Source organism: Octopus sinensis, linkage group LG4 (assembly GCF_006345805.1).
Source record: "Octopus sinensis linkage group LG4, ASM634580v1, whole genome shotgun sequence".
In the NCBI taxonomy this organism is placed as follows: domain Eukaryota; kingdom Metazoa; phylum Mollusca; class Cephalopoda; order Octopoda; family Octopodidae; genus Octopus; species Octopus sinensis.
In genome coordinates, this window is record NC_043000.1 from 115,717,649 (window position 1) to 115,729,387 (window position 11,739).

Below are 11,739 nucleotides of genomic sequence, written 5' to 3' on the forward strand. Positions count from 1 at the left end.
TCGCCATCAAGCATTAATTGATAATATGAACCGAAGCCTAAAGTTTAAACAAATCTCTTATCGATTATTCCAGAGCTACTCAAACACCGTATAAAGTAAACACATCCAGCTTCGTACAGAAAATGAGTTAAAGATAAATATAAAAGAAACGTGCCAAATAATAAACCGAGGAAAATTAATCAATCATTTATAATAATTATTATTTTATTGCTTTTAATTTTCTCTCTTTTTTACATTTCATTAACCAACGGCTTCATATTTTAATGTTATCCTAATGGGAGGTTGAGAATTATTGCCGTTTATAAAAGAATTAGCAACGCATGTGACAAAGGTAACCTGCAAAGGAAGAAATAATAATCTTTCAAAAGTTTCCTTGAATAGAGCGTAGGCGTGGCTGAATGGTAAGAAGCTGGCCTTTCAACCACATGGCTTCCCACCTTGGGCAAGTGTCTTCTATGATGATGTTAATAATAATAATAATGATGATGATGATGGTAATAATAATAATCATAGAAAGAGGGGTGAGAGAGAGAAAGAGAAAGGGAAAGAGAGATAAGCCAATACATAGTTGGTAATAATCAAGTAGACAGGAATAATGTGAAATGAATCGCCTTGCTCAAGAACTCAGCGCGCTGCCCCGACCAAGAATCGATCCAACTTTCTTATGATGATGAGCTGAACAAATGAACTATTAGGTCACGTGACTTTACTAGGGTTGTGATGTAACACAGTGTAAGTCGGAGTCTGCTCTAATATTACATTAAGGGTTCTACTGTTTAGTAAACATACAGCTACTCACTACGATTACGGCATAAAAAAAACACACGCACGTATTAGACGCATCCCCATTTCAGCAGCGCATATTCAGGAAAGGTTTGTAGTGCATTAAAGCATCTAATATCGGTTCAATTTTGCATATAGGACCTGGGGCGAATTTTTACTGAGCCCATTTTATTTTTGTCTTTAATTATAGTAATATTGGTTTCAAACTGGGACAAGACCAGTATGTTTGGAAAGGGTCCAAATCAATTATATCGATCTCAGTGTTCGATTGGTATATATTTTATCGATTCCGGAAGAATGAAAGGCAAAGTCGATCATAGCGGAATTTGAACTCGGAACGTAAAGACGGACGAAATGCCGGTTAGTATATTTTAAACGCATTTGACTACATGGTCGTCCTTCCACGTATCATGTTCACTGTAATCCTCAAGGACAGAAGATCAGTGTTATGCGAGAGCAGATCTCCGGAGGAATTGATTGAAATAATTTCAAAATGTGAAGGCAATTATAGCGCGCGTGCGTATGCGTGTCTATCTATCTATCTATCTATCTATCTATCTATCTATCTATCTATCTATCTATCTATCTATCTATCTATCTATCTATATACACGCATATGTGTGTGTTTTGATGAATGGAACTAAAGACAGTGGAACTGGTGTTTATTTACGACTGTCTCCTGCACTAATAAAACCAACCAAAAATGATATATGTATAATGCGAACAGGTTTATAATACTCTTGGCTCTATAAATGATATCATAATTTTCTACAGACAGTTAATGTTGATGGATACGATCATAATTTAGCGTAATCTTTATACTCGTGCTGGCGACATAATAGCATCATAAGCGATAACGACAGCAGATAATTATAATGCATATTCATGAAGTGGTGTTTGGGATAATTCATGGCAGTCAAATTATACGAGTCACACAGGCAATATCTATTGTTATGTTCTGGGCAATATATATTTATTACAAATGAGGCAGCTACAAATTAAATATTCAAATGCTGCGTTTCATTATTTCATAAATGGCGGGCGGTGAGCCGGCAGAATCAGTAGCACGCTGGGAAAAACGCTTAGCAGTATATCTTTCCGTCTTTACATTCTGAGTTCAAATCCTGCCGGGGTCGACTTTGCTTTTTATTCTTTCGTGTACGATAAAATGAGTACCAGTTGAGCACTGGGATCGTTGTAATCGATTTAACCACTTCCGAAATTGCAGGCCTCGTGCCAACATTCGAAACCAATATCATTCATGGTGGAAAGCTGGCAGAATCTTTACCGCGCCGGACAAAATGCCGCTAAGCATTTCGTTTGTTTTCACGTTCTGATTTCAAATTCCATTGAGATCGGCTTAATCTTTCACCTTTTCGGGGTCGATAAAATAAATACCAGTTGAGCACAGGGGTCGGTGTAATTGACTTAACACCTCTCCCGAAATTGCAGACCTTGTGCCAAAATGTGAAACCATTATTATTATTAAGGCAGTGAGATGACAATATATATTGCTTCGAATTTGTGTGAATGTGTATAGCGTTCCGATAATGCACTCCCTGTCTCACCTATATATATAGTTCCTCGCAATTCGAGCATTTTTTTGCAGGAGATCAAATTTCTGTCTTTGCAATTCATATCTGCATTTGCGAAAATCTGTCCATTTTTTGTTCTAATGGATCTAACAGTATGCGTGTTTTGACACGTTCCACATCTGTTATCATTACACTTGGATACTGTGAATGTTTTATCATGTTTGTTCATATTGAATTTACCTTTGTTAATAGTTTCCTTAGGTTATGTGGTTACCTTCTGCCTAAGTTAAGAGTCTGATTAGTTATGTCTTTAAATTTTTCACTTCATTTCATGATTGGCAATTTTGTTTTGATGATGGTACTAAAAAGGTACCAAAGTTATCAAGAACTCAACTATCAGTTCAACACATTTGAAATCTGATGATTACTCTACGTATGAAAGCACTAATTTAACTTTATGAGCATTACAAAATATTTTTTTAATGTTAAAATACCATAATAAAAAACGTAAAAACCAGACCATGTTTTAACTTTATTCAACTGATATATATATATATATATTTATATATTGGTAAAAACGGTAAGATAACAAAAGAAAGAAAGAGACCTCAATATTATGTAAATAGAGGAAATTTATCTATAAAATAATATGTACAATTACTCAATAGTCAAGATAAAACTCTGAGTTTCAGATGCCGAAGTGGAAATCCACAACATCATCTCTTCGGTTATCTGGCCATCTGAAAAAACGCTATGAAAAAATACCGTTATATAAAGGGAAATTATTGTTTTATAATTCTGCTACTTATATAAAATACGATTAAAATTTCATAGTAAAACACGTAAAACATGGCTAGTCATACGCTCACATGTGCACTCGCGGACCCACGTGCGTACTTATACGTCACTATGAAAACGTACACATCTTCACTCGCATTTTTCGCCAAATATATACGCATATATATAAACTCAGAGTTTTATCTTGACTATTGAGTAATTGTACGTATTATTTTATAGATATATATTTATATATATATATATACACACACACAATGGGTTTCCACTCAATTTACGACTACCAAATTCACTAAAGTATTAGTTGTTTTGGAGTCATAGCTGAAGACACCTGCTCAAGGTACTGCGCAGTGGAACTTGAAACCGAAACCGCTCGGTTAGAAAGCAAACTTCCTGACCGCACATCCTATTAATTTGCACAAACAGTGGCTTATATTCATGTACAACTTACATGAATATAAATCATATTTATTATTTTGTAGTTTCGTATTTACATCACATATAATGCAAGAATATCCCACAGTTATTGTAGCTAAAAATCAGCAAAATATGATATGAATTCTTTTTGATACAAAATAATCCCTTTAAAATAATTTCATACAAAGCGTGATAAAAAATAATATAGATTTAATGGTAATTACTCATCAGTTTTTGAATATTGTATTCTAATCTAATTTATGAATTTTTTTATTTAATTTAATTTTAAATCAACCGGGTTTATTCTCTCCTATCACGAAAAAATACAATATTGAGTTTATATAATTCTATCGTCTTTTAATATCACGTTTTACTAAATTTTGCACAGCAGAATTCACGTCATGTCTTATAAATTTTTGTCTAAGGAAATCCCTCGAAGCGGCTCTGCGTTAAACTTATCTACAATTTCATCAGAGTCGATAATGCAGAAATGCAAAAACTTTAAATCAAATTAAATTAGAAACTAAACTGACTTGCGTAAAGATCGAGTTAGTTGAAGGTAAATATTGTTGTAAAAAAATGACGCTTTTCTGTTGTCTGGAAATCATTCAGAGGGAGCTAGCTGTTCCACTATCACATGGAATAACAATTAGAATAGAATATGTCGTTGTTTTTATACGACCGAATTTTCTGCTAGGTTATTAACAGCACTGTGCTTACTAAGCCCCCATTTTGTGCCAGCGGTCTGATTTTGTGATAAATTATAGTCGAATTGTTTTTAGCCATATATATAATATAATATACTATAATATAATATAATATATAATATAATATATATATATATATATATATATATATATATATATATATATATATATAAAAATAGATGAGTGTATTTTCCTTGTTAACAATTAACACGGAAAAATAGAAGAGAATATTGCATTGATTTATACCATTTAATCTTTTGAATAATATCAGTGAAATCTTCGAAACATGTGTCGGAAGTAAAAGTATTTGATTTATACCTGCGTTAAACTCTATTTATATATATATATATATATATGGAATATATATATCTCATGTAACTTCCAATCACTTTGCTTTTGATTATAAATATATATACTCCTCTCACTTACAAACAAACGATACCTCCCCCACTCTTTCTCTTTATAGTAGAATCAATGTATATCTAGTCTCTCTCTCTCTCTCCCTCTCTCTCACTTTTTCCAAATATATTTACTGACTTACTCTCTCACTCAAACACTAACGATACATACTCCACCCCCTCTCTCTCTGCGCTAGAATCAATGCGTATCTTGTATCTCTCTTCCCCTCACTTTCACTTTCTCCAAATATATATCATTTTTTTCTATTTTTGTCTTCTGTCCATCACTTCGCCTTGTTTGAAAGACTTTTACATCTCACTCAGACCCTAGCGACACCTCCTCCTCCTCCTCTGTACTAAAGTAAATGTGTATCTAGTCTCTCTCTCTCTCGCCTTCTCACTCTCTCCAAATATATATACTTTTTTCCTCTCACTCTTTTTCTTTCCACAACTGTGCTCTTATTTACAAATATTCTAGTCTCTTCCTCTCTCTCTCTCTCTCACTCTCACTCACTCCCCATCTCCACCCACTTTACACACTTTCTCACTCAAACACTAGCGATACATACTCCTCTCTCTCTCTGTACTAGATTCAATATGTATCTAGTCTCTCTCTACCCTCTCTCACTTTCTCCAAATATATATCCTTTCTTCCTCTCACTCTTTTCTCTCCACAACTTCGCTCTTATTAACAAATATTCTAGACTATCTGTTCCCCTCTCTCTCACTCCTACTTACTCCCCCTCCCCTGTCTCCATCCACCAACACGTACAAACCATTTCCCCACCGTTATCTGCCCATTTTCTCCCCTGGATACTTCATACATAACCTCTGGAATAGATGAAGTCAGTTTAAAAATAATACTTCATATCATCTTTGTTTATTTTTCTTCTAGGATATCGATATTTCATTTTATGAAATACAAAATAAATATGAAATACATAATACAAAATAAGAAAATGGAGGAATAGATTTCTTTCAATCATCAACTACCAGATAATACCAATTCATATAATTTATTAACTAATTATTTAGATTAAATAGGAACATCTAAATCCAACAGAATAAAACAGAATAAAACAATATACATCAATAAGTAAAATAATACCATAAGAATAATACATATAAATGGCCTTTCTGGGTACTTTACTGGCAGTATATTGGATAAATGATATCCCATAGTGGGTTACACTCATAACCCCTATCTCACTTTATACATATACATATATATATATACATATACATATATATATGTATGTATATATATACATATATGTATGTATATATATATATATATATATATTATATATATATATATATATATTATATATATATATATATATATATATATATGTGTGTGTGTGTGTGTTGTGTGTGTGTGTGTGCGTGTGTGTATGTGCTTGTCCTCCATCACTGCTTGACTACAAGTGTTAATTTGTTAATGATGCCATAAACAAACCAACACTGGTTCGGCAAAAGAGATCGGTAGAATAAGTACCAAGAACTTCAAAAGAATAATAAGTCCTAGGGTAGATTCGTTCGACTGGAAATTCTTCAATGCGGTGCCCCAGCATGGCCGCAGTCTAATGACCGAAACAAGTGAAAAGATAACAGATGGAAGAATCGTGTTGTAATGATTATAGGAGGAAGTGTTGTTATGATGTGGCACCTTCCACAGTATATATGTGGCGCCCTCTGCGACTGTGTAGCAATAACCATTTTAGCCATTTTGAAATGTGGCGCGAATTGGCAATATGACGTAATGTCTTTGCCGAAGAATGATCATTTTCGTTTTTTTCCCACTGGTTAATATAACTGCTCATATAAAGATTCTAGAAGTTTCGAAAAGAATGTTTATCCTGAATTTCGATTCTTTTTGGTCAGGTTGAGCAGTTATAAAAACCCTGGATTTGGGGAGAGACTTTAGTGTTCGTTGGTGTCACGTAACTCCACGTCACTCACTCTTTTGGAGGCATCGGTAAATTTTTATGCCATGTCCAAGTTAATCACAAATCTATTTTGATTTGTTGGTTAACGTATTAGGTAGAAAGAAGAAATTAGCTAAGGAATTTATAGTCGTTTTCCTTCACGACTATGTTATCTTTCTTATTGTAAATAAATATAAAATGTTATATTTGTATAATAAAAATAATTAAAAGGAAATGTTTCTCTTCACGTTTGTTTTTCAACTGAGCATAGATAAATATGCATTTCTGTAATCCTTAGCTTATGTTTTTCTTATAGCGGTTTAAAGGATACGATTAAAATATTCAAGATACATGGTCGTTGATGTAGCGTTCCATGCGTATATGTCTCTATGACGTTATAACTGTAGTTAGGGTTTTAGATATAATGATAACACTTGAGTATAAGTGACGTTGAATCATTATATTCTCCCTTACTCAGAGAAAAGCCTAAATAAATAATATAACCTAAGATAAAACTAGGAAACCCGCCGTAGGAAAAACTGCATGAGTTGCCGGTCCTGGGTTTAGGTTGTTGTTTTGGTGATGGAAAAAGTGTTTCACGGAACATTGTTCTGGGCTGGTTGTTTTGTACAGCGAAGTGTTCCATGTGCGAGTCTTTACGAAATATAAAAATTTATAACGGAATGTAAAGAGACGGGTGAAGTGAATGGGGGAATTTTGTTTGGTTCGAAGGGAAGAGAGGGGGAGATAGGGAGAGAAACAGAGGGAAGGGGAGGGGAGAGAGACGGTGAGAGAGAGACGGCAAGAGAGAGACGGTGAGAGAGAGGGAGAAAGAGGCGATGAGAGAGACGGTGAGAGAGAGAAGGAGAGAAAGACAGTGAGAGAGATTGAGAGGGGGAGAGAATGTGAGAGAGACGGTAGGAGAGACAGAGAGACGGTGAGAGAGAGGAGGAGAGAGACGTGAGAGAGAGACGGTGAGAGAGAAAGGGAAACAGTGAGAGTGAGAAAGTGAGAGGTAAAAGGGGAGAAAGAAAGAGAGAAAAGAATAAAGGGAAACAGAGAGAGAGAGAGAGAGAGAGGGAGAGAAAGAAAGGCAGAGATAGAAAGTGAGAGAGAAAGAAAGAGGTTTGAAAATGAAAAGAGAGAGAGAGGGAGGGAGAAAAGGAGAAAGAGAAAGAAGAACGGAAGAGCGAAAGAGCTGAAGAAAAAAAGGAAAGAGAAAGTAAGAGACAGAAAGGGTGAGATATACAGAGATAGATACATATGTAGAGAGGGAGAGAGAGAGAGAGAGAGAGAGAGAGAGAGAGAGAGAGAGAGAAAGAACGAAAGTGAGACAGAACGCGAGACATATATATGTATAGAGAAAGAGAAATAAAGGGAGTAAGAGAGAGAGATTGAGAAGGAGGGAAATAGATAGATCGAAAGAGAGCTGTAGTAATTGTCCAGCCTAAAGCAAGACTATAAACAGTGCATCGTCTGCTCGCTGATGGTTGGACTGTGTTGGCAAATGGAATATGGCCAATCAGTCGGAATGGCATGTTTTGAATGTGGTCCAGAAAGGTTTCCATACACACACACACATACACACACGCACACACACACACACAAATAAACACACAAGCGCACAAAAACACACAAATACACATGCACACACGGACACACACACATAAACATACCCACACGCACAAATACAGTCACACACATACATGTCCACACAAACATACTCACACACACACACACACATAAACACACGCACATACAAAAACATACATACACACATGCACACACACAGACGCACACAGACAGAGACACTCACAAACATGCACACACACACATACGCAAACATACATACGCACTAACACATACGCACCCACACAGACGCACACATACACACACATACACACACACAAACACATACACTCGCAGCCACACACAATCATATATACTCTTACACACACACAAAAGTATACATACTCACACACACACACACACAAACACATACACTCGCCGACACACACAAATATACATACTCTCTCTCTTTCACACAAATACACACACACACACACACTCACACACGCAACATACACACACTCGCCGACACACACAAACATACATACTCTCTCTCTCTCTCACACACACAAGTGTACATACTCTCTCTCTCTCATGCACACACACACACACACACACACACACACACACACACGACACACACATGTCTATGCACAAATACATTTATCTGCTGCATTGCATCAGGATTGAGAGAAATATCAAATGTGACACGTGATCGTGTGAGCAATTATTAGGCGCTCGAGCGTCGTTTAGCTTCTATCTGTTACGTGTTTCAGCCATTGGACTGTGGCCATGCTGGGGGACCGCTTTCATGAACTTTTACTTAAACGAATCGACTTCCTCGCCACCACCCAGCACTTATCATTTTTTTTTGAGTCTGGTACTTATTCTATCGGTGACTTTTGCCAAACTGCTCAGTTATTAAGACATAAACACACCAACATCGGTTGTCGGTGATAATGGAGCACAAACACAGGCACAAAGACACACACACACACTTTTTCGGTGCTACTTTGGCATTGGATTTACAATTCCAAAGTTTTTAATTTGGAATTGTAAATTTGTCGGAATGGTATGTTTTGAATATTAAGGCGGCGAGCTGGCAGAAACGTTAGCACGCCGGATGAAATGCTTAGCGGTATTTCGTCTGTCGTTACGTTCTGAGTTCAAATTCCGCCGAGGTCAACTTTGCCTTTCATCCTTTCGGGGTCGATAAATTAAGTACCAGTTCCGCACTGGGGTCGATATAATCGACTTAATACCTATGTCTGTCCTTGTTTGTCCCCTCTGTGTTTAGCCCCTTGTGGGTAATAAAGAAATAGGTATGTTTTGAATGTGGTTCAAGAGAGGTTTCTATACACACACACACACACCCACACACACACACACACACACACACACACACACACACACAAACACACACGTACAAACATAACCACACGCACAAATATACATCCACACTCACACAAACATACACGTTCACACAAACATACATACGCACACAAATACATATGCACACACAGATACACACACAAATAAATAAAGATTCTCGTCATTAATCATATATATATATATATAGTTATATATGATTTTTTTCTCTCCTTGTTTCTCTTTGTGTTCCTTTCTGTGGAAGAGCGTAGGCTCGAAGCGTAAAAGACCTTTTTCAATTCCTGAGCGTTATACTAATACATCTGTTTGTTTTCTACACCACCTGTCTTCGTCTTTTGTTTTTTTTTCGTGAATTTTTCCTATATATATATATATATATACTAGCAGTATCGCCCGGCGTTGCTCGGGTTTGTAAGGGAAATAACTATATAAGCATTTTTAGAGAGTTACTTCCCTTATAGATGCCAATTCGGGCTTTCTTAGCCATTTCTGTTTTGGTGTCTTCAAGCCATGAAGTCGTTGTTCTAAAAGAACGCTGGTCTCCTTGACAACGCTTTACGACGTTGATTTCCTTACACTCCCTTCCCCACAGCTTCACGAGGGAGGGAAGAAGGGGGAGAAGAAAACAGGTGCAGGTGTGACCATGGACGCCAACTCCGCCGCCATCGACACACGAAAAATTATGCATTAAAATGGAATAAAAAATGATGTTAAATTATTTTTAAAATCGTAGACTCATCGTAGACGCGCGCTAATACTCAGACGGGCTCGATATGAATCACGACTATAAGATACCCGAATTTGGTTAAACTGCACCGCAAAATGTGGGAGGAGTTAGGAATCTAAATCGAAGGTGACATACACTCACACAACTACAGTTTTATATATATAGATGTATATATATATACATACAGGTATAAGTTAGAGGTGTTTTCCTCACCATGTTAAAACAGAAATGATCGTAAACAACTTCAATCTCACCCTCTCACCTATCTATATATATAAAACTCTAGTTGTGTGAGTGTCTGTCCCCTTCGATTTAGATTCCTAACTCCTCCCACATTTTGCGGTGCAGTTTAACCAAATTCGAATATCTTATAGTCGTGATTCATATCGAGCCCGTCTGGCTATTAGCGCGCGTCAACGATGAGTCTACGATTTTAAAAATAATTTAACATAATTTTTTATTCCATTTTAATGCATAATTTTTCGTGTGTCGATTGCGGCGGAGTTGGCGTCCACGCTCACAGCTGCACCTGTTTGCTTCTCCCCCTTCCCTCCCTCGTGAAGCTGTGGGGAAGGGAGTGTAAAGAAATCAACGTCGTAATGCGTTGTCAAAGAGACCAGCGTTCTTTTAGAACAACGACTTCATGGCTTGAAGACACTGAGTCAACGATTTAAAAAAAAAATTATCATCATTTTTTATTCCATTTTTAATGCATTTTTTTGCTATAACTCTCTAAAAATGCTTATATAGTTATTTCCCTTACAAATCCGAGCAACGCCGGGTGATACTGCTAGTATTTACTAATTAAATAATGGCTTACTAGCGCAACAGACACACATCTGTTTGTTATTTGTCCTCCATTTTCTTCTCGCCTATATACGCCAAAAGGGCCAATAACAGGGACAAAGGCACATACAGGAGTGGTGATATGAAAAGCCCCAGACTGAAGTAAAATATATATATGTGTATATATATGTATACATACATATATATATATGTGTATATATATATACAGGCAAATACGTATGCATGTATATATGTATATACATCTACACACAGGCGCGAATAAATTTCTATTTGCGTATCTGTGTCCGTGTGTTGTTATATTACTTGCACAACAACCGTTCTTCACAGACGGGCCTGATGGGAGCTTGTTCAGCTGCTCATCACATGTTAAGCACGTAGCTAGTTGTGACCTTTCATGTTAGAGATTATGGCGAGCAACAGATAAACGGTGATATTATTAGTTCGCTAATGTCTAAATACTGTCTCCAGACAAATTTATTTATTTCATTATATGGTCATGTGCTGCAAATACAATTTTACAACAATTCACCTCTCCCCCCCTCTCTCTATCTCTCTCTCTCTCTCGCTCCATATATCCACATATACCATATGATATATATATATATATATATATATAGATATATATATATATATATAATATATATATATATATAATATATTTATATATATATATACCTTATATAT